This window comes from Anomaloglossus baeobatrachus, unplaced genomic scaffold, assembly GCF_048569485.1.
Source record: "Anomaloglossus baeobatrachus isolate aAnoBae1 unplaced genomic scaffold, aAnoBae1.hap1 Scaffold_365, whole genome shotgun sequence".
In the NCBI taxonomy this organism is placed as follows: Eukaryota; Metazoa; Chordata; class Amphibia; order Anura; family Aromobatidae; genus Anomaloglossus; species Anomaloglossus baeobatrachus.
The window spans coordinates 62,198-68,197 of NW_027443001.1; the positions used below are offsets into that span (position 1 = coordinate 62,198).

Consider the following 6,000-nt stretch of genomic DNA (forward strand, 5'->3'; position numbering starts at 1 on the left):
CCGTGAAACTTGAAGGCAGGACAACATGGATCCACGCCTCGCATTGCAGAAGGGTCGATCCACCAGAGCTGCACTGAGTGTCCTGCTAATACTTATCCTTTGCACAAAATCTGTGTGGTCTCAGGCCACTGTTACTAAAACAAATGATGTGGTTACGTTTTGGTACAATAGTTCGACACAAGTTGTCACTTTTACATTTGATTACTGTGATATCGTGAAATGTCAACTAGGACGGGCCCCCCAAATGGGATGTCAGGCACACTTGAGACAGGGGCAACAGTACATATGTGTTACAGGAGGTGGATATGGAGACACATGTAGCTCATGGAAGGCTGTTGGGTGGAATACTGGTGAAAATTGGGGATACAAACCAAGTGTAGCCTTAAATAAACGGGATGAGAAGGGCAGATCTTTACTTACCAGGATGACACTCTCCCGTGCACCAGCCACTAGAACATGTACTACGAATAACCAGTGTAACCCTTTAGTTCTCAACATAGAACACCCCCAATCACAGGATGAAGGTATATACCTTCTGGGTACACATATAAAGGGTGGACACAATGGTTGTACGCAGTTGGGAAAATTTAGGTTATCACAGATGACAAAAGTTCTACCAGTATTTCGAATGCTTACACATATTCAGACCCTTCACAGTATGGTAGCCATAGCTAATCCCACCATGGAAGATGTATATGCAGTTGAACAGGGTTATACAGACACCAACCTGTGGTTAGAATGGATGAAATATACAGTACACCAAGCCAACAGGTCAGACTGTTATGTATGTGCAGGAGCCAGACCTCATTTAGGAACTGTCCCACTGAATTTGGATTACGAAGCTGAATTATGTCTTATTAGTCTGTTTACAAATATGACTGAGGGTAATGCATGTGAAGAATGGAAAAAGAGATACCCGATAGTAGCTAAGGCCTTCTCCCCTGGGAAAGGCATTACTATATACCCTGGCAACTATACCTGTTATAATGTGAGTGGTCAAGGGAGAGATATGGGTAGATTTCGAGATGGATTCTGTGGATCCTACAGCAATCTCACCCGTGATCACTTAATTAACCAGGTACAGTCCGTGGCAGATGTGTTTTGGATTTGTGGGGATATGAAAATTCGATCACGAGTAGAAGGAAATTGGACGGGAGAATGCACTTTAGCTAAGGCACTTATGCCTATACACATAGCCCCCGCTGACCACACTGTCAAAGAAAATGACTTTATAGCACACATCAAAATCAACTTACGGACTCGACGGAGTGCAGATGATGACCGTACCAGTAGAAATACACCTAAAGGCTCTTTTGACCCACATGTTTACATTGATGCTATTGGAGTGCCTAGGGGGGTCCCTGACGAATATAAAGCTAGAGACCAAGTCAGGGCGGGGTTTGAATCCATTATCCCCATAATTACTGTAAATAAAAATGTAGACTGGATTAACTACATCTACTATAATCAGCAACGTTTTGTTAATTATACACGTGACGCCTTACAGGGACTGGCAGAACAACTAGATCCGACTTCCATCATGGCTTATCAAAACAGAATGGCTTTAGATATGATCCTCGCAGAGAAAGGTGGAGTCTGTAAAATGGTGGGGGATGTTTGTTGCACATATATACCAGATAACACTGGAGTGGATGGGAAGGTCACCTTAGCTATAAAGAAACTTACTACACTGTCTGAAGAATTAAAGAAAAATTCAGGAGTGACCGACCCTTGGGGAGATTATTTTGGATGGACGAGTTCCTTTAAAGGCTGGTTTATCCAGATAGGGACCGCCTTAAGTATAGTATTAGTTATATTATTAGCCATTCTGGTTTGTGTAATTCCGTGTTTGAAGAAAATATTTTCCAAAACAGCTGAAGTCACATTAGGAGGGACCTTTCCTTTACTCGAAACAGAAGACCTAGATATAACAGACGACATGCCCATAAAGACCAACACGACCCTCTCCCCCAGTTACAAAACGATTCTGCTAGAATAAACTGTTAGAAGAGAGGACTTAGAGAACCTTGGGACATGGGAAAGTCCAACTACAAAGGGTGAGGACTCGCCTAGGAGTCCTTGGTCTCAAACCGGTGAAAAAAACCACTTCCCCTCTCCACCCATGCCTCAATGTTCAGTTAGGCAGGTTTTCCGATAAGTCTTTCTACCTCTCTTCCTAAGGGAACACAGTACCCTTAGAATTCAGAAATGGCAGAAGTAAGTCTTTAGGGGGGACTGTTGAGGATAAAGAATTGAGTATCCAAAAATACTTAATTCAGCCATTTCATAGACTCAGGTATATAGTTTAGTAAGATGTAAACTAACACACATATCTATGCATGTCTTTGTTCACTTTTATTCTTTTACTAACACGTTTATATAAGTATATTGCATATTCAGTGTATTTTCCTTAAACTCAGTATATACTAGAATTTATATATGTATAGCTTGAAGATGGCCACCATTTCCTGGTTTACACCCAAGACAGATGGACAATGAAATTCCTGAAGCCTTGGATTGACCAATCCAAGGGGCATATGCAGATCTCTCTACGTCATGAAGCCCTGACCTACGATACTTGATTGGACTAAAACTTTTGTTTACACCCCTTTTACTTCGTGGTTTAAGTGTCCGAGAATAAAGATTTTCAGTCTTGCCTCAGCCTTGGTCGTGAGAGGAAGAGTTATAATTGATTTCCAATTAATTATTATTCTTTTTCGCCGTGCACAAACGACATTTTAATTTGGAACAACGATCAGATCGGGGAAAAAAGGGGATCACTTGAATCCTCAACAGTAGTTATAGCTAGGGTCAGGTATCCTGCTCAGGGCAGAGGTGAGGAACCTATCTATGGTGGTGAGGGACCCAGGGACCAGCAGTAGTTATAGCTAGGGTCAGGTATCCTGCTCAGGGCAGAGGTGAGGAACCTATCTATGGTGGTGAGGGACCAGCGGTAGGATCGGTCAGGAGTCACCATCTTCCCTTTCCCTAGACACAGGGTTTCCCTTACCTTACTTTTTGCTGTTCGCTTGGTGCTTCCCAACCCCCGTATCTAGAGTAACAGCCGCACAGTATACATGTGGCTGCTCTGTGCTTCCAGGACCTGTGATGATGTCACATGGAGGGGAGGAGTCAGGGGTCACATGATCAGCTCCTCAGTATATGCAGGACTCTGCTGTGCTGGTTGTCATGGTGCTGGATGAGGGGAAGTTTATGTGTGGGGTCAGGAGGGGTTTACAGTGTGGATGTAGCAGAGCCGTGTGTGTACGAGGTGTACGGAGCGGAGCCGTGTGTGTACGAGGTGTACGGAGCGGAGCCGTGTGTGTACGAGGTGTACGGAGCGGAGCCGTGTGTGTACGAGGTGTACGGAGCAGAGCCGCGTGTGTACGAGGTGTACGGAGCGGAGCCGCGTGTGTACGAGGTGTACGGAGCGGAGCCGCGTGTGTACGACGTGTACAGAGCGGAGCCGCGTGTGTACGACGTGTACGGAGCGGAGCCACGTGTGTACGAGGTGTACGGAGCGGAGCCACGTGTGTACGAGGTGTACGGAGCGGAGCCGAGTGTGTACGAGGTGTACGGAGCGGAGCCGTGTGTGTACGAGGTGTACGGAGCGGAGCCGTGTGTGTACGAGGTGTACGGAGCAGAGCCGTGTGTGTACGAGGTGTACGGAGCGGAGCCGTGTGTGTACGAGGTGTACGGAGCAGAGCAGTGTGTGTACGAGGTGTACGGAGCAGAACCGTGTGTGTACGAGGTGTACGGAGCAGAGCCGCGTGTGTACGAGGTGTACGGGATGGAGTCACAAGTGTGCAATGTACAAACAGCCATTATTATATCTGCCCAGTCGTCATGTCAAGCCATATCTGGTATACTGGGTACCTCCTCTATACTGAAGCCTCTCTCTGGGTTAAACCTCTTCACGACACATGACGTACTGGGTACATCATGGATTGTGTGAGGTTAGTCCCTGCCGCGGGCAGTCTGCGGTGATCCGTGGACGTGTCTGCTGATTTCAGGCACGAGTATAATTGCGTTCCAAAAGCGCCTAATAATGTGTCGTCCAGGGTTATGGGTACTCTGTCCCGGGCAGTGTACAACTGGGAATGTCGCTTTGGTGGCCGTTGCCCAGTTCCGTGCCCTGGATGCGTTTTGAAAGTGGATATTTACAGGGGATTGTTAGGATGAAGTTCACACGTGACGCCACTTGCGGTTTTGCGGCTATAGGAATGGAGCCGCCGCTGCACAATGTTCACTACTGGGGCTGGTGTTAGTGGCAGCCTGGATGTTAGGCCCTCTGCAAATAGGGCAGGCCCCAGAGGATAGGTGATGTGGATGGGGGCTGGAAGAAGGCAGGCCACACAAGGGGTTGCAGTGTAACTGGTTCTTTACTCACATTCTGGTGGAAACTGGTTACCCGAAGCCGACTGGTCTCAACCGCAGGTCCCCTCAATTCCGGTACCAGTTTAGTAATCTGGTGCCTTCCCCTGCACCTGTCTTTGGTTGGTGGGTCCCCGTGGCGTAGAGCAACTGGGGGTCCTCGTCTGATGGTTTCCCACTGCTGTCCGTATGACGGTAGCGTGAACCCTGTGGGGTTGGAGTCTCTGGTCCTGTCCCCGGTTCTCCCTTTGCTACGGAGTCTCGGATTTTTAAGATCAGCAAGGTCCTTGATGGTCCCCTCGCTGTGCAGGTGTTATCAGGCCTGCCTGGAGATTATGCCTGACCTAGGGTAGCAACTACCCTTCTGGGCACCAGGTTACTGCTCACTTCTAGTCAGCGCGTCTCTTTGCTCCCTCTCACTGTCACCGGCCCCACTGTCTCCTTTGTGTGACTGTCCACTGTCTGCCCCTCCCACCTGGTCGTCTAGTGGACTAGACTGGCCCCACCTCTAGGCGGCCATCCATTGATCCGACCCTAGCCTAATACCATTCTATGGGGAATTTTGGGGAGAAAACTGGGATTATCTGGAGCATTTAGATGTTACCGTCACCGGTCTCTTCCGGCCCTAGGGGGTAGGTCCTGCATTCTGGTGGGATGCAGTACCTTGTAGCTCCCTGATGTCCTCAGGGGCGCTATATTCCCCCTTGGTAATTCCAGCACGTCCTTGGGTTGCAAAGTGACACAGGTTACACTTTTATTATTTTGAAAGAAAAACATTAACCATAACAGGTCTTCCCACGCAGGGGATGTTCAATCTTCAATGTTTCATACCTGGAGTACCCCTCTCCCTTCACCCACCACCCAAAGGTCCTGGTCCCAAAACCCTCTAGGAGGCAGGTCACCAGTTTTTCTGGTGACCAGGTCTCGGCCTATGCCACCGCAGGCCTTTCCTGTGCCAGACCTCTCCTTGGTGGTTGTGGTAAACAAGGGCCACTGGTTGTACTCTGATGATGCACAACTGGTGCAACTATTTTAAAGGTAAAGTTTTTGGCTGCTGCCAGTCCTGCAGCTTAGGTCCATTTTTATATCAAACATGTAACTGGAACAGTCAAAATTTTCAGCAAACATCTGGGTAACTTGAACAGTCAACAAACAAACTAGTAGCGCAACAGGTCATAGCAACCAGGGTGCTGGGTAGGGGCCATCTGGTTCACTTGGCCTCCTGGGATCAGCATCCAAAGTCTGGGTACACTGGTCCCATACACCTGCACTGCCTCCTGGTGGCAGCTGGGGACCTGGTGCTGAAGTGGGAGCAGGGGCTGGTTTTTCTGCAAGAACCTCCACATCAAGGGCATACCAGCCCCGCTCTCCATAGTGCCGGGTATAGTCAACTTTGTCACCCACATGCAGATCCCAGTCAGGGTGTTCTCTGGGGAGATGGGGTCTCACATCCCGGCAGGAGACGAAGACTCCTTCCTTCAGGCCGGGTTCTGAGATTAAACCCCATCCCCTCTGGACACTGAAGCGCTCTACCACCCCCTAATACATCAGGCCCCGGGCACGGTAAGTGGCAAGCCGCAGGCGCTGCTTCTCTTGGAGGTTCCTGGCCTGCGTCTGCACCCGCTC

At 48.8% G+C, this 6,000-nt stretch overlaps 1 protein-coding gene across 1 annotated transcript in view; it reads right to left on the minus strand.

Moving 5' to 3' along the window:
* Window positions 1-3,082, minus strand: part of LOC142273622 (uncharacterized) — a 41,235-nt gene extending 38,153 nt beyond the window's left edge. The window contains exon 1 of the mRNA XM_075332539.1: window positions 3,011-3,082. The gene's annotated coding sequence lies outside the window, so the exon portion shown is untranslated. The remainder of the gene's footprint in view (window positions 1-3,010) is intronic.
* Between the last annotated feature and the right edge of the window lie 2,918 nt (window positions 3,083-6,000).